Source organism: Hordeum vulgare, chromosome 7H (assembly GCF_904849725.1).
Source record: "Hordeum vulgare subsp. vulgare chromosome 7H, MorexV3_pseudomolecules_assembly, whole genome shotgun sequence".
NCBI classification, from domain to species: Eukaryota; Viridiplantae; Streptophyta; class Magnoliopsida; order Poales; family Poaceae; genus Hordeum; species Hordeum vulgare.
Genome location: NC_058524.1, coordinates 483,416,074 through 483,440,539, shown reverse-complemented (window position 1 = coordinate 483,440,539; position 24,466 = coordinate 483,416,074).

Sequence of the window (24,466 nt, the reverse complement as noted above, 5' to 3'; positions counted from 1 at the left end):
TAAACCTAATTATCTCGACCATCCGATCTAAATCGAAGGGTCCAGATGCCCCTATGCCTAACCCACTAGCTATATAGGCTACCATAGCTCTATTAGACCGAAACCCTAAAATTTCTCCCCCTGTCTCATCAGCGCCGCCGCCGCACATCACCTGGTCTTCTTCCTCGTTTTTTCCTCCTCCCCAATCAGGCGCCAGATCCATTCCTAGCCACCTAGCTTTCCTCGCCAGGCAGCCAGGCGCCCCTGAAGCCCGTGCAGCCCTTCCCTCGATCTACGAGCCAGCCGCCAGCTCGCTCGAATCCCGAGCCGTGCGTGCGCGTCCCCAGCTGCCGCACCGCCAACCGCCCGAGTCCTTCGGCGCGTTTTCCCGTGCCGACAGTCGCCCTCGGGAGCGCTGCCGCCTTCCCTCGATCTGGTTCGGGCCTCTAGATCGGGAGGAGAGCCGAGTCTCCCCACGTTGACCGAGGCATCAGGCCTCCCCGCGCCTGTGCAGAGCGCCAGCAACCGCGGCGTCCCGCTCGCTGCTCCCCCGCGTGGGCTCTCGCGACGCCAAGCCCCCTCGCGTTGACCGCGCTCGGTCTTTCCCGGTCCACCAGGCACCGGCTCTCGTGGACCGCAGCCGCCGCCTGCCAGATCGAGCGGGAGTGCTCGATCCCGTCGCCCCGTGACCTAGCCGCCTCGTTGCCAGCTGGGCCTGGCCAGCGTCTCACCCACGGCCCAGTCGCCCCGCACCCTGGGCCTGCCTCGCCCCCTCTCAAGCCGAGGCCCAGATGGGCCTCCCCACCAGCTGACCCAAGGCAGGCCACCTCCAGGCCGCCTCCTCCTTTCGGCCCGAGGCCACTCAGGTACCCAGCCCCCCTGCATCTCTATATTTTTGCCTAGGGCAATGCATAGTTACTTTACGCCCTGCGCTGATTAGTAATTTAGGCTCGTGTAGTTATTAGGAATTTTCGGAATTATATTAATTCCAGAATATAGACGATATTTAGAATGCCTGTATCTTTTATTCCGTGTGTCGGAACGAAGCGTGTAGCATATGTATTTGGTGTAGTTTTGCGCGTAGAATCCGATTATAAAACTTGCATATTGGTGTGACGTCGTTTAGCGTGCCATATGCCTAGAAACGTGTGCTGTCTATATTGTTTCGCCCCGTAGATATTTTTCGCGCGTGCCCGAATTGCTCGAATGCCTTAGATAAAATGTCCATGTTTTAGGAACCCTCTTGCCATGTATTTTAGAGTAGTCGGTGGTATTTTTGCGTGTAGGGTTTTGACGCTAGTTTATTTCCCGTGCTTAGGACATTATCCCGCATTTACGTGTGACGATATTTTTGTGTTGCAACCCCACATATTTTATATGTTTTCGGGGTAAAAAATCCATTGGATTTTTCTGTGCAATTAGTTTTAGCTTTTGAGCAAGTTAGTTCGCGCGATATTTTGCCATGTTGCCCTCTTGTCTTTTTCGTAGGATTTATTCGGTGCTTCATTTGATTAAGTTGTCAACTAGAGAGTTCATCTTTGATGTTTAGTCTAGCCCCTGGTATTTTTGGTTGCAATAGAAATGCATGTTTAGGTGTGGTTTGCTTGCTCTCAAGTTGCTAGAAATAGTGCTGATTTGGAGGTGCTGAAATATTTCTAAGTCTGGAATCTGTTATATTTTGTTGCTGTTTTGTTTTGCTTCTATCTTGTGATATGTAGCTCTTTTGATGTTGGTGCAATGGAGTTAGTTGTAGACCTTGTGATTCTCTAGCATGCTGTGAATTTTCATGCCATTTGGAGTCTTGTAGCTTATGGTTTTTCTTCTGTCAATATGCCTTCAGATCGAAAACTGCAGCTTCATAAACTGCTATTTTCTCAAAGTCTGAAATAGTGTGTGAGAAGCCATTTTGTGACTTATTTTCCTAGTGTTCTTTTCTGCCATGCAAGTTCTTGTTAGTTGTTTGTTGGAGTGCTTCTTGCCCTCTTTCGTGTCATGCCTTGGTTGATTATATTTGAGTTGAGTAGCTCGTAGTTGTGGGGTGTAGAAAATGCTATGTGGCTGATTTTGGCAGATTGTAGTGATTTCTTGTTTTGCTCGTAGTTGTTGAACCGTAGGTCCGATTTGATCGTGTCCTATATGAAACTCGCTTAGAATCTCGTGTAGTTTCATTTTCTCTTGCTGGATGTCTGTTTTGAAGTGCTCGTGACCGCCGTTGCACACATATTGCATTCATGCCATCATATCTTGCAGTGCTTGTATCTTTTGAACCGTAGCTCCGTTGGAGATGTTCTCTATGTGTAAGTTGCTTGTAACGACGCGTAGTATCATGTGAACCTATTTGTTTTGCTGTTTAACAACTAATTAAATGTGTTAGTTCAGATCTGGACAGAATTGTAAATTAACATGTGAGGTCGTCTCGGAGATGCTATATGTTATTTCCGACCTCATTTAAAATGCCTAGATAGGTAGATTAAATCACGCTTCACCTCTTGCCATGTTTAACCACATTTAATATTACCGTTTATCTAATCGGGATAGAACTAAATATTTAAACGTGGAGTTTCGACAATATGCAACTCGTTGTATATTGAACTTCACTTAATGTGTAGTGTTTGATTGTGTGGATTGACTTGTCGTGTCTTGCATGTTTTCAGCTGCTCATGCGTCATTTATGTTGTGCATCGTGTGGTGTATATCTGTGTTGATGCTTGTTTCCGGTTTCCTCCGTCTCGATAGAGTTCCGCAAGCGTGTCGGAAAGTGAGGACCCGTTCGACTACGTCGGTTTGTCTGCTTCATGGAGTCATTCTTCTTCCAAGCGGGATCTCAGGCAAGATGACCATTTCCCAGATACCATTACTAACATTACCATGCTAGTTTTATCGCTTCTATCGATTATGTCTCGTTGCCTACCACATGTTAATTATCAGCCTCTCAACAATGCCATGATAACCTTCAACCTGTTCGACCTAGCAAACCACTGTTTGGCCATGTTACTGCTTGCTTAACCATATTGTTAGCGTTGCTAGTTGCAGGTGTAGTTGCTTCCATGTGAAAACATGGGTCCCTTGTCATATCACCATATTAATGCTATTTAATTTAATGCACCTATATACTTGGTAAAAGGTGGAAGGCTCGACCTTTCTAGCCTGGTGTTTTGTTCCACCTTTGCCCCCTTAGTTTCGGCTACCGGTGTTATGTTCCATAATTGAGCGCTCCTAACACGATCAGGGTTGTTATGGGGACCCCCTTCATAATTCGTTTTAGATTAAAGCTGGTCTAGCAAGGCCCAACATTGGTACCATTTTCCCAACATAATAATTCTGTTAAACTAAAATGCATAGGGAGTTAGCACTGGCCGAGGAGTAATTCTACATAATATAGGGGGGCAATGCTGATGGTGCTGGTCCAAAACTAGAGCCGTTTGCGGGGCCAACCCGGGGCAACTCGGGAGATTTCTATTAGGCCACTGTACGTTGTGCTTATCCGTCGTGTCCTGAGAACGAGATACACGGCTCTTATCGGGATCGTCGACACGTCGGGCGGCCTTGCTGGATTAGTTTTACCTTTGACGAGATATCTTGTGCATCGGGATTCCGGTGATGCTTTGGGTAATCTCAGAGTTGAGGTTTTCCACTAGGGAATCCGACGAGATCGCGAGCTTCGTGATTGAGGATTTCTATGCGATTGTGGTAATTTGTGATGGACTAGTTGGAGCACCCCTGCAGGGTTAAATCTTTCGGAAAGCCGTGCCCGCGGTTATTTGGCAACATGGAAACTTTGTTTAACACTGGTTCTAGATAACTTGAAGTTAACTTAATTAAAATATGCCAACCGTGTGCGTAACCGTGACTGCCTCTTTCGTGAGTTCCTTCTCTGATCGAGGACACGGTGGGGTTATGTCTGACGTAGGTAGGTATTCAGGATCATTCATTTGATCATCAGTAGTTCACGTCCGTTATGCGTAGATCTTCCCCATCTTATTTTCTTGTACTCGTAAGTTTAGCCACCAAATATATGCTTAGCCGCTGTTGCAACCTCACCACTTAACCATGCCTCACCCATTAAGCTTTGCTAGTCTTGATACCTTTGGAAATGAGATTACTGAGTCCCCTGTGGCTCATAGATTACTACAACACCAGTTGCAGGTACATGTAAAGGTTACTTGACGCGAGCGCGTTGTTTGTTCATTTGGAGTTGCTTCTTCTTCTTCTTCATCATCGATCTAGGATGGGTTCCAGGACGGCAGCCTGGGATAGCAAGGATGGACGTCGTTCTTCTTTTCTCGTTTGTTTTCGTCCGTAGTCGGACCCTGCTCTTACTCTTGATGTATATGTAATGTACTGGTGTGACTCTGATGTAGCTTGTGGCGAGTGTAAGCCAATTCTGTTATATATCTCTTCTTTTCAGTACATGTACTTGTAACGATATCCATTCTTGCGACACGACGAGATGCGTTTCTATCCCTGACGAGGCCCCCGTGCCAAATTGAGTATAGGGTCGCATCTTGGGCGTGACAAGTTGGTATCACAGCAGTACCGACCTAGGAGCCCCCTTGATGGATCGAACTTGGCCGAGTCGAGTCTAGAGAAAAAATGCTTTGAGTCTAGTTATAGATCGGAGAGTAGGATTCTTTTTTCTCCTCTTCTATGCTCTCGTGAGGAATCTTGACGTAATAATTTATTCTGCTCCTCTTCTCACTCAATTTTTTTTAGGATCACGCGGATATTTTTGGAATCTATATGATGCCGATGTGACGGAGTTCTGTCTTGGTGCCTCCTGTGTGACTTGATTTTCTTCCGGGGAGTTGAGCTCCAGGGGATTCTCGAGCACATCGTTATCATTCAGATTTCTTAGTATCTCAGGATGAAGGATGTTCGTAATTGCTTCAATACTAGTAGTGGTGAGATAACCCCGATGTCCCCAGTACTGGTGCAGATTGTTCGGGAGTACTGCCATACTCTGTATCGTGGTGATCACGAGGGTCTGTAGTAGATGAAGGTCCGAGATTCTGGTCGTCTGTTGACGGATGTGATACACATGACGGGTTAGTATAGGAGTTGTGTGAATATTACTCCTTGTATCCGTGTACCAGATTGCATGACCAGATATTTCGGGAATTCTTAGGTGGGAATTCAAGTATTTGCTTATAGGACAATCTTCCAACAAATGCATGATGTTAGGTTGGGATTCGACATCTAGTGGATTCATTTGTTGACGGTCGACTTACAACGGTTCTCGTTGTGTCTTAAAGAGTCCTTGTAGCTTGGTACGACTCGGGGACGCTTCGTATGTCGGGTGCACTGCCTTGCACTTGATGGCTACTGTAAGGTTCGAGCCCGTGCGATCCTGTCCACGAAAATATCGAACGGAAATCTTTCTCATGAGTTTGTTCTGGCTAATTTGCAAGCCTCACCCTTTGTTGTGTTGGAATATGGTAATTCGAGTTGCTTCGATGTCAAATGGTGATTTCATATCTTTCCAAGAGATGTTCTCGTATTTCTATGTGAATGCTCATTAAATTATTTTGCTCATTCAAATTGTCATATCCATTCTTTTTCAACCGGAGTCATCTTGTCAATTCTTTTAACCGATGTGTTTCTCTCCAAGTGTATTCTATCTTCTCCAATTTTGCAAGATCATTCTCTCATCTTATTATGGAGTTCATCTCATCTAGCCCAAGTTGTCTTTTTTTCCTACCCTCCCTCCCTTTTTCTCAGTGATTCAATTTTCATGCAAGAGTTTTCTTTTCATTGTGCTTCCGCTGCCTGTTCTTTTCTCTCTTACCCGGTGATTCGTTGTGAAGGTTCTCAGGAGATTCATGTCATATTTGTTCATTCTTGTCATCCTTACCCGTGAATTCAATTCAGTTATCCGTGTCATCGTATCCTTTTCATCCTTGCAATTCTTTCCTATGTTGGAGATTTTTATTAGCCTATCTTGTTTATTCATCTCTTTTCTATCCGGGGTGTTGAAGATATTTCAGAAGTTCTGGTTTTCAATCCTTGAGTTATTTCGAGGTGCTAACCTCATCTTGTTCTCTTCATACCGGTGCAATATCTCTCTTCTAAGCAATCTTTTCTAACGGTGGTTCTTTTGAGTGGGCCCATAACCCACATGTTCTTTCCGAGGATCTTATCTCACTCTTGTAATCCTTCTGGAGTTATCTTATTCTTTTCAACTATGATGTAAGTATGAATTTCATCAGTCTTATTCCTTCTTCAAGATCGCTTCAAATTTATTTGTCGTCATTGGCTAAATTTTTCCTTGTTCTTATTCCGGAGTCTCTCAGCTATTCTTGGTGTTGTTCCTCGTCATCATTCTAAGCTTACAAATTCGAAGGGGTGTTTCTCTCAAATCTTGGTCTATTCTCTTGGATATTCGTCATTTCAGCTTTGTGTTATCATCTTGAATTTGTTTTAAATCATAAGTGATTCATTTCTTGCTATCCGGTGCATTTTTCAGTTGTTTTCATTCTCGTTCCTCGACGGCCATCATTTCAGAAGATTCTTCGTTCTCAGCTTTCAGCTTTCATCCTCAAATCTTCTCAATTGTTGCCTCTTCGTTCGTCTCTCAATTATCCGGTGCCGTGTTCTAGTTTCTCTCAGGTGGCTTATGATCTCTTCATTCTCTTGTATCTCTATTAATTCGTGGTGTTCCCATTCAATTGTGAATTCTTGCCGGTGCTTCATTCAATTGTGCTTCAAGTGGTGCTTATCTCTCTATCTCTTCAAGGTTCTTTCAAGAAGAATAAGTGGTATGCTAAATCCGTTGCTTCTCATCAACTTAATTTGATGAAGGATAAGCATAACATAATTCTTATTCTTGTTCATAGTAATCTGAATTCTTCTTCCGGAGCGGCTCATGATGTCAATTCATTCTCAAAGTGTTCTTCAAGATTCTTATTGGAGAACCTCAAGTTTTCTTCTCTTGCATTTCTATGTGCAATTGTTCTCCTTTATCCTTTGAGGTGGTATTATAGCATTCTTGTTAGTGTAGGAGTTTCGAAGAGATTTCCTTTCAAGAATGAGATAATTAAACCCACCAATTCTATGATCATGAGATGTTTTCAACCCATGATTTCTTCATTGAGCTATCTTGGTTTGGATTTCACCTAAAGATTTTCCTATGGATTGTTGCTATCATGGTGCTTGTCATTAATCCAAGTTCTCAATGTATCCTCTTGGTGTAAGGAATTGTTCATATCTTGTTTCTCCCAATCAATCCTTGTTCTGTTAGTGGCTGGTTGTCACTTCATTAGTTTGAAAAGGTTTCCATAAGCCCACTACTTTCTTGTTCTTTCGCTGTTGTTTTCCAACAACTCCGTCCAATTCTTCTTGCAAGGATGCTTGCCAAGTTCATTGGAGTGAGTAGTTGTCATTCTCTCTTCATTCTCTTCTTCCGTATGAGCTAGTTCCTATTCTATTGTTCCGGAGGCATTGTGATGTTGCTCTTTTGGGTCTATTATGTTGGTCTACCAAGATCATAGTGTTCCCTTGTTCTATTTAGTTGTTTGTAATGAATATTGTCTATTTCTCCTATCTTATCGAATTTTTTGTCCCATTTTCCTACCGAAGTGCTGCCGAAATTTTCCGTGAATTCTTGCTTGTTTCTCTTATCATTCCTCATCTCTTTGCAACCTTCAAGGATGTTGGTTTCACTCATTTGTCAAAGAAGCGATTAAGTTTTACCTCTTGCTTTCTTATCCCCTCTTCCTTTCATTCTTGGATCTCGGGGCGAGATCCTCTTATAGTGTAGGAGAGTTGTGACAGCCCGAGGCCGACGTTCCAGAAGATTCCCCTTCTATTCCGTTTTCGTCGTGTGTCTATTTTCTTTTGCTGCATCATCATCGCATCATGCGCATCATCTGCATTGCATCGGCATCTCCGTTGCCGCCAGTTTCCAAAACTTGCATCCGTTGTTTGTTGCCGGTTCTCGTCGTTGTCCGTTCTGAGCCCGACCGCACACGCACGCGCCCGCGGCATCGTCAAAACCTTGTTTTAAAAGTGTGCATAAAACCTTCTCTGATTGGGTTGATATTTGACGTGCGGTCGTATTTTAATATAGGTAGGCCGCGTGTCAAGTTTCATCGCAATCGGAGTCCGTCTAGTACCCGAACGGTCGACCGTAGCGGCACCGTATTCGGTCTACCGTCGGTCGGTTGTCGGTGTTTTTAAAATATGTTGCCGGGTGTACGTTTTCCCTCTCATCTCCGCCTAGCCCCTTTGCACAGTGCATCGACCCTACGCGCAGCCTAGTCCGAAAACCTCCCGGAACCCGGCGGTCGTGACCGTTGGATCTGGATCAACCCCGTTTTACCGCAAATCATCATCGGTTTGTCCATTGCACTCCCGAACCTAATTATCTCGACCATCCGATCTAAATCAGAGGGTCCAGATGCCCCTATACCTAACCCACTAGCTATATAGGCTACCCTAGCTCTGTTAGACCAAAACCCTAAAATTTCTCCCCCTGTCCCATCAGCGCCGCCGCCGCACATCACCTGGTCTTCTTCCTCGTTTTTTCCTCCTCCCCAATCAGGCGCCAGATCCATTCCTAGCCACCTAGCTTTCCCCGCCAGGCAGCCAAGCGCCCCTGAAGCCTGCGCAGCCCTTCCCTCGATCTGCGAGCCAGCCGCCAGCTCGCTCGAATCCCGAGCCGCGCGTGCGCGTCTCTAGCTGCCGCAGCCGCCAACCGCCCGACTCCTTCGGTGCATTTTCCCCTGCTGACATTCGCCCTCGGGAGCGCTGCCGCCTTCCCTCGATCTGGTTTAGGCCTCCAGATCGGGAGGAGAGCCGAGCCTCCCCGCGTTGACCGAGGCATCAGGCCTCCCCGCGCCTGTGGAGAGCGCCAGCAACCGCGGCGTCCCGCTCGTTGCTCCTCGCGTGGGCTCTCGGAACGCCGAGCCCCCCCCCCCCCCCCGCGTTGACCGCACTCGGTCTTTCCCGGTCCGTCAAGCACCAACTCCCGTGGACCGCAGCCGCCGCCGCCTGCTAGATCGAGCGGGAGTGCCGTGACCTAGCCGCCTCGTCGCCAGCCTGGGCTTGGCCAGCGCCTCGCCCACGGCCCAGTCGCCCCGTGCCCTGGGCCTGCCTCGCCCCCTCTCAAGCCGAGGCCCAGATCGGCCTCCCCACCAGCTGACCCGAGGCAGGCCACCTCCAGGCCGCCTCCTCCTTTCGGCCCGAGGCCACTCAGGTACCCAACCCCCCTGCATCTCTATTTTTTTTTGCCTAGGGCAATGCATAGTTACTTTACGCCCTGTGCTGATTAGTAATTTAGCCCCGTGTAGTTATTAGGAATTTTCGGAATTATATTAATTCCAGAATATAGACGATATTTAGAATGCCCGTATCTTTTATTCCGTGTGTCGGAACGAAGCATGTAGCATATGTATTTGGTGTAGTTTTGCGCGTAGAATCCGATTATAAAACTTGCATATTTGTGTGACATCGTTTAGCGTGCCATATGCCTAGAAACGTGTGCTGTCTATATTGTTTTGTCTCGTAGATATTTTTCGCGCATGCCCGGATTGCTCGAATGGCTTAGATAAAATGTCCATGTTTTAGGAACCCTCTTGCCATGTATTTTAGAGTAGTCGGTGGTATTTTTGCATGTAGGGTTTTGCCGCTAGTTTATTTCCCGTGCTTAGGACATTATCCCGCATTTACGTGTGGCGATATTTTTGTGTTGCAACCCCACAAATTTTATATGTTTTCGGGGTAGAAAAATCCATAGGATTTTTCTCTGCAATTAGTTTAAGCTTTTGAGCAAGTTAGTTTGCGCGATATTTTGCCATGTTGCCCTCTTGTCTTTTTCGTAGGATTTATTCCGTGCTTCATTTGATTAAGTTGTCAACTAGAGAGTTGATATTTGATGTTTAGTCTAGCCTGTGGTATTTTTGGTTGCAATAGAAATGCATGTTTAGGTGTGGTTTGCTTGCTCTCAAGTTGCTAGAAATAGTGCTGATTTGGAGGTGCTGAAATATTTCCAAGTCTGGAATCTGTTATATTTTGTTGCTGTTTTGTTTTGCTTCTATCTTGTGATCTGTAGCTCTTTTGAGGTTGGTGCAATGGAGTTAGTTGTAGACCTTGTGATTCTCTAGCATGTTGTGAATTTTCATGCCATGTGGAGTCCTGTAGCTTATGGTTTTGCTGATGTCAATATGCCTTCAGATCGAAAACTGCAGCTTCATGAACTGCTATTTTCTCCAAGTCTGAAATAGTGTGTGAGAAGCCATTTTGTGACTTCTTTTCCTAGTGTTCTTTGCTGCCATGCTAGTTGCTCTTAGTTGTTTGTTGTAGTGCTTCTTGCCCTCTTTCGTGTCATGCCTTGGTTGATTATATTTGAGTTGAGTAGCTCGTAGTTGTGGGGTGTAGAAAATGCTATGTGGCTGATTTTGGCAGATTGTAGTGATTTCTTGTTTTGCTCGTAGTTGTTGAACCATAGCTCTGATTTGATCGTGTCCATCATATCTTGCGGTGCTTGTATCTTTTGAACCATAGCTCCGTTGGAGATGTTCTCTATGTGAGTTGCTTGTAATGGCACATAGTATCACGTGAACCTATTTGTTTTGGTGTTTAACAACTAATTAAATGTGTTAGTTCAGATCTGGACAGAATTGTAAATTAAAATGTGAGGTCATCTCGGAGATGCTATATGTCATTTCTGACCTCATTTAAAATGCCTAGATAGGTAGATTAAATCACTCTTCACCTCTTGCCATGTTTAACCACATTTAATATTGCCATGTATCTAATCGGGATAGAACTAAATATTTAGACGTGGAGTTTCGTCAATATGCAACTCGTTGTATATTGAACTTCACTTAATGTGTAGTGTTTGATTGTGTGGATTGACTTGTCGTGTCTTGCATGTTTTCAGCTGCTCATGCATCATTTATGTTGCGCATCGTGTGGTGTATATCTGTGTTGATGCTTGTTTCCGGTTTCCTCCGTCTCGATAGAGTTCCGCAAGCGTGTCGAGAAGTGAGGACCCGTTCGACTATGTCGGTTCGTCTGCTTCATGGAGTCATTCTTCTTCCAAGCGGGATCTCAGGCAAGATGACCATTTCGCCAGATACCATTACTATCATTGCCATGCTAGTTTTATCGCTTCTATCGATTATGTCTCGTTGCCTACCACATGTTAATTATCATCCTCTCAACAATGCCATGATAACCTTCAACCTGTTCGACCTAGCAAACCACTATTTTGCCTTGTTACTGCTTGCTTAACCATGTTGTTAGCGTTGCTAGTTGCAGGTGTAGTTGCTTCCATGTGAAAACATGGGTCCCTTGTCATATCACCATATTAATGCTATTTAACTTAATGCACCTATATACTTGGTAAAAGGTGGAAGGCTCGACCTTTCTAGCATGGTGTTTTGTTCCACCTTTGCCCCCTTAGTTTCGGCTACCTGTGTTATGTTCCATAATTGAGCGTTCCTAACATGACCGGGGTTGTTATGGGGACCCCCTTGATAATTCGTTTTAGATTAAAGCTGGTCTGGCAAGGCCCAACATTGGTACTATTTGCCCAACATAATAATTCTGTTAAACTGAAATGCATAGGGAGTTAACGCTACCCGAGGAGTAACTCTACATAATACAAGGGGCCAGTGCTGATGGTGCTGGTCCAAAACTAGAGCCGTTTGCGGGGCCAACCCGGGGCAACTCGAGAGATTTCTATCAGGCCACCGTACGCTGTGCTTATCCGTCGTGTCCTGAGAATGAGATACGCGGCTCCTATCGGGATCGTCGACACGTCGGGCGGACTTGCTGGATTAGTTTTACCTTTGACGAGATATCTTGTGCATCGGGATTCCGGTGATGCTTTGGGTAATCTCAGAGTTGAGGTTTTCCACTAGGTAATCCGACGAGATCGCGAGCTTCGTGATTGCGGATTTCTATGCGGCTTGTGATAATTTGTGATGGACTAGTTGGAGCACCCGTGCAGGGTTAAATCTTTCGGAAAGCCGTGCCCGCGGTTATGTGGCAACGTGGAAACTTTGTTTAACACTGGTTCTAGATAACTTGAAGTTAACTTAATTAAAATATGCCAACCGTGTGCGTAACCATGACTGCCTCTTTCGTGAGTTCCTTCTCTGATCGAGGACACGGTGGGGTTATGTCTGACGTAGGTAGGTGTTCAGGATCATTCATTTGATCATCAATAGTTCACGTCCATTATGCGTAGATCTTCCCCCTCTTATTTTCTTCTACTCATAAGTTTATCCACCAAATATATGCTTAGCCGCTGCTGCAACCTCACCACTTAACCATACCTCACCCATTAAGCTTTGCTAGTCTTGATACCTTTGGAAATGAGATTGCTGAGTCCCGTGTGGCTCACAAATTACTACAACACTAGTTGAAGGTTCAAGTAAAGGTTACTTGACACGAGCGCGTTGATTGTTCATTTGGAGTTGCTTCTTCTTCTTCTTCTTCATCGATCTAGGATGGGTTCCAGGCCGACAACCTGGGATAGCAAGGATGGACGTCGTTCTTCTTTTCTCCTTTGTTTTCGTCCGTAGTCGGACCCTGCTCTTACTCTTGATGTATATGTAATGTACTGGTGTGACTCTGATGTAGCTTGTGGCGAGTGTAAGCCAATTCTATTATATATCTCTTCTTTTCAGTACATTTACTTGTAACGATATCCATTCTTGCGACACGAAGAGATGCGCTTCTATCCTTGGCGAGGCCCCCGTGCCAAATTGAGGATAGGGTCGCATCTTGGGCGTGACAAGTCATCCCCTCCTCTTTGGGAAAATCCCAACGCAGTTTCGAAGTATGAGTGTCTTCGTCCCCGGTGTGCTCCTAGGCCTAGCAAACCTGGAGCGTCGCATCGTCAACTTCGCCTTCGTCCCTCTATGCATGCCCCTCGCTAGGGACACCGACATGTGCCTTCGTCTAGGAAGTGTCCCCGGGCTTTCCAAGCCCGACGCAACACACTGTCAACAATGTCCTCTTCTTGATGCACCACTACTTCGATACCACTGCGCCCATGACTAACTCGACGCCTCCTTGCGCTTGCAGGTCCACGACGACTTCCTCTACATTGTCGAGTGATACATCTTCGACGTATATACAATTTTTGATTGCTTCATGCCAATATTCTACAACTTTCATACAATTTTGGCAACAATTTATATTATTTTTTGAGACTAACTTACTTATCCAGTGCCCAGTGCGAGTTCCCGTTTTTTGTGTTTTATGTTTTGCAGAAATTCCATATGAAACAAAGTACAAATGTGATAAAAATTTACGGAGATTCTTTTGGAATACATGTGAACTTTGGGAAGAAGAATCAACGCAAGACGATGCCCGAGTGGCCCACAAGCCAACAAGGCGTGGCCGAGGGTGGGGGTCGTTCACTAATGGCTTGTGGACAGACCTTTACTCGGTTCGGGCCCTCCTTCCGCCACAGGAAAGACATTTTGCGATAGAAATCCCCTCAAAATTTCAGCCTTATCAGAGTTACGGATCAACAAATATTTAAGAAACGGTGAAGGGTGAAAAAACAAGACCAAAAACACGAGAGAAACACAGAGAGAGATCCGATATCGGAGGGGCTGCTGCCCTCTGGGAGCCATGACGGCCATGGGCCAGAGGGGGAACTCTCCTCCCACCTAAGGGGGAGACCAAGGAAGAATAAGAAGGAGGGGGTTCTCTCCTCCTCTCTCCTGGTGGCGTCAGAGCGCCACCGAGCAACCATCATGACGACGATCTACACCAACAACTTCGCCACCGTCACCACCAACTCTCTCCCCCTCTTTGTAGTGGCGTAAACCCTCTTCTCCCTGCTGTAATATCTACTTAAACATGGTGCTTATTGCTATATATTATTATCCAATGATGTGAGGCTATCCTATGATGTTTGAGTAGATCTCTTTTGTCCTACGGGTTAATTGTGGTATGATGTTATTGATATGAGTTGTATGTTGATATGGTGCTGTCCTAAGGTGCTTTCCGTGAGGCGCACATGTGAAGGATTCTCGCTAGAGTGTTTGCAATATGTTCATGATACACTTATAGTGGGTGGCTATAGTGACAGAACCTTACACCCGAGTAAGGGAGTTGTGTGCGTATGGGAGTAAAGAGGACTTGATGTTTAATGCCACAGTTGGGTTTACCTTAATGATTTGCAGTAGTTGTGGATGCTTGCTAGAGGCCCAATCATAAATGCATATGAACCAAGTGCGGAAAGTGTGTTAGCGTATGTGTAACGACCAAGATGCAGTCCTTTCCGATCTGGGGGTCGAGGCCCCGAATAGGAAAGAAGCGCATCTAAGCGTTTCGCAAGCAAGTAACATAGCACAAATAATAATAAAAGTAGACAATTCGGGATTAAACTGTCTTCTTATTAAACTCAGAGTACAACACAGATACAATCAAGGTAGTTCCGCTACGGACTACAAAACATGGAAAATGCTATGCTACCCTGCTGCAGGCCCACGATCACGACCACGCCTCAGTCCTGTGGATAGTTCACGTAGAGGCGGTCTGTCTCCTCGTCGTACTGCCACGCCAGCTGGGTGACGTCGGGATCATCTGTCTCTCGGGTACCTGTACCTGCTGGGAGTTTTGGAGGAATCCGTGAGCCACGGGGACTCAGCAATCTAAGACCTTGGTGCCAGAACTAGTCATGTTATTAGGTAGGGTAAGGATGAGGTGTATCAGGCTGCAGCAACCTATGCTTGATTTGTGGCTAACTTACGCAAAGTAGAAGTAAAAGGTGGTCTAAACTAACGGTCGGATTTACTTGATCACTAAGTGATCCTGAACACCTACCTACGGCATTCATAACCCCACCGTGTTCCCGATCGAAGAGAGATCCTCGATGGGACAGTCACGGTTACGCACACAGTTGGTAGTTTTATTAATTTATGTTTAAGTTCTCTAATACCGGATGTCATCAAAATATTCCAAGTTGCCACATAACCGCGGGCACGGATTTCCGAAAGATTATACCCTGCAGGGGTGCTCCAACTAGTCCATCACAAACGAACACAGGCCGCAAAGGCATCCTCTATCACGAATCTCGTGATCTCGTCGGATTCCTTAGAGGAAAACCTCAACTCTGGGGGAACCCAAAGCTTCACTGGGATTCCTATACGCAAGATATACCGCTAAGGTAAGACAAGGCTAGCAGGACCTCCCGGTGTGTCGACGACCCGGTAAGAGCCGCGTATCTCAGTCTCAGGACAGCACCGTCTATGCAAAGTGGACAAGGACCAAACCTCAAGTTTCCCCGGGGTGATCTTGCAGACTGCTAGGTGGTTGGACCAACACTCATGAGGAGCACTGGCCCGGGTTCTTGATTAAATTCCTCGGGGTAGCTATTCCCTATGCAGTTTATTAGGTGATTAGCAAATAGTACCAATGTTGGGTCCTGCCGGACAAGCCTTAGCACTACGCGATTTATCGAGGGGGTCCCCATAACAACCCCGAACATGTTAGGAGCGATCATTATGGAATCAAACACCGGTAATCGGCAACTAAGGCGGCAATAACGGAACAAAGCACCCCGCAAAAGGCTAGGCCTCCCGTCATTTACCAAGTATATAGGTGCATTAAATAAATGACAGAATTTAATATAATGATATCAAGCTCATGTTATCACATGAGTCGAAACACCTGCAGCTAGCAACACTAACATTAGTAGCTAAGCAAGCCTACTTAGACATACAAGTTTGCTAGGAAGGAGTACGGTGTTTGGGCTCATGGCATATGAAGAGGCAATTTAAATTCTGTGGTAGGCAGCGAGCAATATGACATGGAAACGAAACTAGCATAACAAGTCTAGAGATGGAATCAAGGTCATATCATCTTGCCTGTGATATCCTCAGCTTGGAATGGTTCTGGTTCGTCCTGCACGTACTCTCCTGACTCCACGTATTCGTTCTCCGATCCCGGTGCTACCCAACACAAGAATAACAACCAATGAACAGCAGCACCACAAGATGCAACAATCACATGATGCATGAGATGAAACTTGAGCATGCACCACTATTTCCATCACAAGCACAAGCAACATAATCTACTGCAAGTTTCTGGACAGAACTGTACACTAAGCTATTTTGACATGCATGAGAATGACATGAAAAGATGCGGCTCGTGAAAACGGTGCAAAACCATATAAAGAACATTGCAACCGGAGCTACGGATCAACGGGAATCAACGGAACAAGATATGAAGCTCTACGTGGGAGATTCAACACCACACTCACAATTGGCACAAATCTGGTATTCCCAGGTTGCCAAGACATGTAACAACCCAACATGAATGAATTGGAGCAAGGTAGAACACCCCGACATCAATTAAGCACATACTTTGATCAAAATGACAAAACTACATAATCTGCCATAATCTGCATCTTAGCTACTTGGGCGCTGCATGCAACATAGCTACATGACTTCAAACATGACAAATTATATATGTGGCTGTTGCCAACCAAGAACACTACAAGCACCAGCAAGAATCACAGCAAAAGGAATTAAATTATAGAAAATACAAGGCCCCAAACTTTCCCAAAACCATCAGATCTCAGGGACTTGGTGAAAATTCCTGCACCTGAGTTTCTGTCTCTGTTCTGAAGCTTTTTGACAGCAACCAAAACACAACCTACTGGACTCCAAATGACTTTAAATTTGACAGGGAGCTTCAAAAACATACCAGGTTCAAAATCCTAGCACTGAACTAAGGCTAGTTCTCAACAGAATGACCCGCACATCCTCATCTATAGGGGAAGAAAATGTTTCCAGAATCCCAGACTTAGTGAAATTTCAGAGTTCACTAATCTGGAATTTTTCAGCCACATGCCCACTTTGTCTAGGCATAGTTTGCACACACATAACACCAAGAGATAATTGACACCACTATGGTGTAGAGCAAAACCCCTACTACTACCACACAAAAGCTCATGCCCTTGGGCTCCACCTATTCCATGGAATCAAAGATCAAACTTGCAACAAAACTGAATATGCAACTCCATAAAGTATCCTTCTAAGACAACAACTAAAGGGTGAGTTCATGTGCACAATGACAAAGTGACATGGGGGTTTGAACCCCATGTTGGTGTCATGCCCATCAACAACACCAATGTTTATCACAAGCCAACCCCACACACACAACATGCTCTCTCTCATATTAAACATGAGGAGGTGCACCACTTGCAAATGTGGGAAGGTCCACACTCACACACATATATAGCATAACATAAATCTAGCCCTACTCAATCTATTTAGAACATACAATAGTTACACTCCCATCATGAATCCAACACCATCACACACTATTTACTCATGTGCACATCAATGCACTTCATGCCTTGCCATGGGTGAGGCTCTCACACACATATCTATACTAGTGCTACCACAAGCTAATGCACACACATCACAAACTACTTCCACCAAAGCTTAAACTTCAAGGCTTGTGTAATTGCACAAGCATGTGTGTAGGGTTACACACACACTTGCACACACATTCCACCTCAAGCACCAACTCACAAGCACCTAGATCCACACCACTACTACCATCACACCACCCTACATACAGGCCTACTCTTACTCCTCCAACAAATAACAGGGAAGGAAAAAAATACATAGGGCATAAGTATTCCATTGAACTAGACATGGAGTAGCACACAAGGCAATGGGGAATAACAAAAAAAATAGCAAGAAAGCAATAGGAAAAGGAATTGGGGCTCTCTGGGATTCAAACCCTAGAGCCCCTGGTTCCACACCCACACACAACACCACTGCGCTACTGCTACGGCTGTTGACGAGGGAGGTAACTGAAACAGGGTAAGGTCTCCCTGCAGTCCCTAAACCGCAAACAAATCAACCAGAAAAAGAAAGTGCCGAGGGGGGGACTCGAACCCATGTCCTCCTGCAGGCACCACACACGCACACACCACTGGGCTACGAAACGGATACTGACAGAGGGGGCAAACTGAAACAGGTAAGCTATCACTCCCGTTAGGCTTGCTCTACACCTACGCGTGAGCTGCTGCTCGCTGGCGACAGAGAAGGCGCCGTGGCTCTCTTCTGCGTCACTGAGGCACCTCGCACAACAACACACACCATCTAATACACGCGATGCACCACACACTCACTCACTCGAACGAGGGAACCTGCTGCTGCTCCGCTCGACAAGGTAGCATGACGACAGAGAGGTCGCCGGCTACCCGTCGTGCTGCTGCTGCTACTGCGCCACTGGAGGTCTACCCCGACGCTGCCTCTCTGCTGCTGCGTGGTGCTAGCCACGACCTGCTACTGCTGCACGAACTCGCCTCACCATCCAACAACGCACGCACAACACGAACTCGGGCACGGAAGCGCAGCAACCACGACTAGCCGGAGCCGACGAGGGAGAAGGGAGGAAGAAGGAAGGGGGGGAAGGCACCTCACCTTGGGGAAGGAAGGAGGGGAACCCCACGGCGACGAGACGACGGAGAGGGAAGGGGCGAACTGCTGCTGTCGAACCGAAGAAGAGGAAGAAGAGCCCCTGGACCGAGGCGATGATGAGGTCCTAGCCGTCGTTGAGGTCGCTCCTCGACCTCAGCGATGGCGGGAATGGAGCATGGGGAACCACCCCGAGCCCCTGGACATGGCCACCGGTGCCGGAGACGACGGGAAGACGGTGTTCAACGACGGAGAGTTCTCTCTCTCTCTGCTCCTACTCTACAGAGAGCTTACCAGGGAGAGGGAAGAGAAAAGGAGGGAGGTGGCGGCGCACTGGAGGAGGAGAGGGAACCCTAGCTGTCTGGGGGAGGGAGAGGAGCGTTTTATGAGCCTCGGGGGACGAGCTCGAACCGCTGGATCAAGGGCTCGCTGATCGGGAGGCTGCCAGCAGGTCTTACGTGCGTGACGTCGGGAGGAAGACGACGTGTGACGAGCGGGCTGCTGGCGCGAGGGACTTGGGCCCGGGAGGAACTGGGCCTCAAATGCGAGGGAGAAGGAAAAAATAAAAGAACCTGGCCCTCTCATATATATAAATGCGACCACAACAAATAATACACCAAGAAATACTAAGGCCTAAAAAAAAACTAATACCCCTGGGCACAAGGGATTTATGCCTAAATTTATAAAATACCCAAATGATATTTGTGCAACTAAAATTTATTGACAAACAGATTAAAATAATCTGAAAACAAAGGAAAAACTCCAAACCAAATAAGTCTAAAAACCCCTCTGTTTCATCCCCACATACCAACTAAAATGCTCTAAAGGTGCAACATTTTTAAAACAGCCTAGGAGCAAATAGATTTTTGAACTTGGGAATTAAAGAGAGATAGGTTGGACACTAACAAGGGGTTGAAAATAAAACAATGCCAAACACCACACTCCACAAAATCACCCCACTACTTCACTTATGCAACCACACATGAAATCACAAGATCACACAATCACACCTAGCAAGATATGTGCACACAAGACATGACATGGAGCATCATGGTTTGCATGCATGCAAGGGAAACTAAAAATAAGAGGCACATGAAATCACAAGGACAAGGAGATGACATGATATGTTATGCTAAGCATGCATGCAAGGAAGATATGCAAGGGACACAAGGTGGCACAAGAAATCATAGACACAAGTGACATCATCATATCTCTGACAGGGTGGACCCACATGCAACAGGTTCCAAATAGGGAAGGTTCCACACTTGGGGCATTACAAACTCTCCCACACTACAAAGAAGATCTCGACCTCGAGATCTAAGACTGAAAGAAATCGGGAAATTCGGAACGGAGGTGATCCTCGCGTTCCCACGTAGCCTCTTTATCGGAATGGTGTGACCACTGCACCTTGAGAAACTTGACAGACTTGTTACGGGTCTTGCGCTCAGTCGCCTCGAGAACCGCAATTGGATGCTCACGATAAGAAAGGTCAGGCTGAAGATCGATATCTTGAAGATGCACAGTGCGCTCGGGGGTCTTGAAACACCTACGAAGCTGAGAAACATGGAACACATCATGGACATTTGCAAAGGTTGACGGAAGCTCGAGCTGGTACGCGAGGTCGCCCCTCTTGCCAACCACTCTGAACGGACCAACGAAACGAGGCACAAGCTTGCCTTTGATGCCAAAACGCTGCATACCCTTCATAGGCAACACCTTGAGATAAACAAAATCATCAAGCTCATACGACATGTCACGGTGCTTGCTATCGTAATAGCTCTTCTGACGGGACTGAGCTGCTCTGAGGTTGTCGCGAATGGCCCAACATATCTCCTCAGCTTCTTCTATCATATCACTGCCAAGGATCTGACGCTCGCCTGTCTGGGACCAGTTGAGCGGAGTACGACACTTCCTGCCATAGAGAATTTCAAACGGAGCCTTGCTAGAACTAGCTTGATAACTGTTGTTATACGAGAACTCCGCGAAAGGCAGACAATCCTCCCACTTCATACCAAAAGAGATAACACAGGCTCTCAGCATGTCCTCAAGAACTTGATTCACTCTCTCCACTTGACCACTAGTCTGAGGAAGGAACGCTGTGCTGAAGCGGATCTTCGTGCCCATAGCAGACTGAAAGGAGTCCCAGAACTTGGATGTGAAGATACTTCCGCGATCTGACGAGATCATCATAGGTACACCGTGCAACGAGACATCCTCAAGGTGTACAACTCTGCCAGCTGAGCTGCTGAAATGGACTCCTTGACTGGAAGGAAATGCGCCACTTTACTCAATTTCACTACAAGGAATATGCTAGTACACGACGCTATTTTTTCGTCGCTACATCGTCACGGTTTTTCATTTACGACGATCGCACGACGAAAAACCAAGCGTCGGAAACGGAGCGTCAGAAATGAACAGCCACGACGTTTTGATCAAAATCGTCGTAACTTTACGACGGTTCCTGGATTGTCGTAACCTTTACGACGATCCTAAATCATCGCTGACAATCAAACCCAGTCCTACGTGGCAAAATTACGACGAAATCAAAACATCATGGTTGAAATCAGCCCAACCCATTTCAATTGATCACATGGGCTGATTTTGGGCTTTTTCTTATTGGGCTTCTTTTTGGGCCTTAGCCTATTTACATCCACTTTAGTATTTGTTTTTGAATTTTTTTATCATTATAATTTCGCCCTCGCCTTTTAGTGCCCAAATACATTTGATCCAGATTCAGGTTTGGCCTTTTTCTATTTTTTAATTCAACAACTTTTTGTTCCAAAACATGGTTTCATTTCTATTTGTTGGGCCTTTTAACCCAATTATTTTTCCAATATTAAATCCAACACTATTTCATATTCAAATCAAGAAAACTCCAAGTCGAATTAAAATCATCCATCATATAACATCATATAATACATCTCCCAGGTTTACATAACACAATAAGCCATCTCCTAAATACATTTCCGTACACAGAAATATAGCAAAAACAAATAGAATTCCATTTGAGAAATAGAACAATGGCACATCTGCTACTGTCACTACAATGGACTACTGTCACTATAGCAAAAACATCTGCTACTGTCACTACAATGGACTTCATTCCACTAGCAAAAACAAACAGAATTCCATTTGAGAAGGCACATGTAGATTCGTTATTCCAGATAACAATTGTTCCCTCTTTGTAGTTTCCTCGACTCCCATCTCTAGCAAAAGCTTTGACGACAGCATCACAAGCAGTACTGTGATACTCATACAGGTCAAACAGGAAAATTGACTAGAAAAAAAAGATTGACAGGATTATATGAATTCAGATACATCAAACACAACCACGAACAAATTTACTTTTACAAGACAAACAAACATGCCGAGAAATTAATTGAGAATTCATCCATGCTTACATTAATTAAACAGATCTCAAAAGTTAAAGCAGGTGCATTACTACCAACTTGACAACAGGAAGCAAAAATCCAACAACATAACTATGTGAGATGCAAAAATAGGACATGTTTATGATGTACTACACATGTGCACACATCCCAAAGCATGTCCTGAAATAAAGAGCATGCCACTAAACTGAACTAGAAAATATGTCCAGAAAGTATGTCCAGATTTACATTGTTAAATGTTGTTTGCTGTTACTAATGTTTGCTTCACAACGACATAAGTAGACAGTTATGCAGAACAGGGTAATGTACAAAATTCTAAAACAAATATCAGGAGAAATACCAAAATTCTAAAACAGAAAGGTTGTTTGTTGTTATTAATGCAATGATGAGATGCAAGTAGACAAGTAGGTGGTATTTTACCTTGACGCCCAAGTTTCTATGCCAAAATTGGCAATCAACAGCACCTCCAGCCATGGTTCCCAGCATGTAGGGATTAATCTCAATGATTTTCCTCACCGTTTGTGAAGCTGCAAGAAAAGAAATATGTGATTATGTAAAGAACAGAGATAAATATCTGATGAATGTTTAAGCGATAATCCTTGCATCAAACAAAAGCCTTCTACAAAGACAAATAGTTCTTCCAGAAAGTCTTCTTAATGACAACAAACATGCAAGAGGAATTTTACAGAAGGATCAAAGCTTGCAGAAAACCAGACATTATACAACAACCACATCTTTCTATTTTCTTTCTCCAAACCACAAAGGACACAAATCAGTATATGCACAAATATTGGAGCTTCAAATAAGCAGACTTGAATTCACTCGCAAGTATTAGCGAAACTAATATTTTTTTTGCATGATCGTAGTGTATCTCTACACCACATAGATTCACCAACTCTATCATTACCAATTCTACTACAGAGTACATCCCTTCTTAGTTCCAGCAGATAACTAGCATCTAACCTCAATAAGTATCTTTGTATTCATCACATAATAATCCAAATGAATGGCCAACCAGTGAACACAACTGTTGTGTGGTTATGGCACTGCACTTTGCGGCTCAACTGTTGTGAGATTGTGCCCGCCTTTCTTTGCTGTACACTAAACCAACGCGGAAGTTCTTCACACCTTACTCTGGTTGCTTTGAGATTTTATACAAATATGAAACACTAACCTAAATTACTAGTAGATACGAAAACCTACATACAAGAGTAACCAAACACACGGCAACATGCAAGCAGACCAGCAACGTATCCTCCCAGACATAATAGACGGGCAAAAGAACCAGATTCCGCAGAAATCTAAACTCCCCGACGCTCAATCACGCATCGACGCTGCAAATCGACCCTCCGCGCCACCAAACCCTAGCATCGGGACGCGAGCACAAGGGAAGGAAGAGGGGACTCACAGATGTAGCCGCCCATGCTGGCCCGGGAGTCGATAAATAAAGAGCATGCCACTGAACTGAACTAGAAATAAAGAGCAAGTCCTGAAATAAATAGATAAGATTATTAATAGAGTAAGCAGCATGGCATACTTTCTGGATAGCAAATGTCGTTCTTTAAATCAAGATAGAAATACATAACTGTCACATCAAAACACTCCCATGAGAAACTTAAGTCATGTGTTTCATGGGAAAAGTTAAGCAGATACTATCATTAATTCATGACTCCTATCACTATTATAATTACTATTTTACTATGCTAAGTGAGGAGCAGCACTCCATCTAGCACCACCCAATGTGTTGAGGGAAGAAAAACATAGCATATAAATTAATGAGTTTTAACAATTGGCATCATGAACGTTCAGTAATAAGTTCTTGATGTATATAAAGCTGATTGAGCTCACCTAAGAAGAGATCTTATGGTCTTATCATCAGAATCTGTGCCCTGCGAAGTCTCTTGATGCTGTGATATACTGGGTACAAGAACCACGGACGGCAACTCCTTATTTTTGGTTCTGCAATAGATGAAGGGGAACATTCAGTTGTCAAAAAAGAAGGCAGCATCGAGTACTATAGTAATTATTATTGGAGATGATACAGTAAGATACTCTCACTGGTTATTGACTGTTTTCAGTTTTCACTAGGCATAAGTGCATAATATAGAAACAATATAAGATAAAACAAAAGTAGTCTCCTTATTGACTGTTTATTGACTGGTTATTTACTGTTTTCAGTTTTCACTACGGCGGCTCCTTATTTTTGGTTCTGCCATAGATGAAGAGAAACACTCAATATGTCAAAACAGACAAAGACACGGCATAAATCTATTTCACATATATGTGGCATGTTCACTCAGTTCTTAGGAGGGGAAAATGCAAACTAGAGTCCTAAATTAGTTGCATATTTTGCCTATGATGAAACTAAGAAAAACTAACTTGACAATACACGCTATGGACTATAGTCTAAAGAATAAATGACATACAAGATTAAATAATATGATTCTATTTTGCAGAAGTAGCTGTTTTTTCATACATCCCATGGCATTTCTGTCGTAATCACTAGCAACTTCAAATAGAGTTAAGCAAAAATATCGACATTCTTTATTGATTTCGATTACATGCTGGCAAAATTTTCAGCCATTTTCATCAATCATACTTTCTGATATAATGGCTTTTTTAATAGCAAAACAGTTTTTTATAGCACACACAAAAGCTTTGCATATCCTTTTATTAATCATATCCATTTTCATG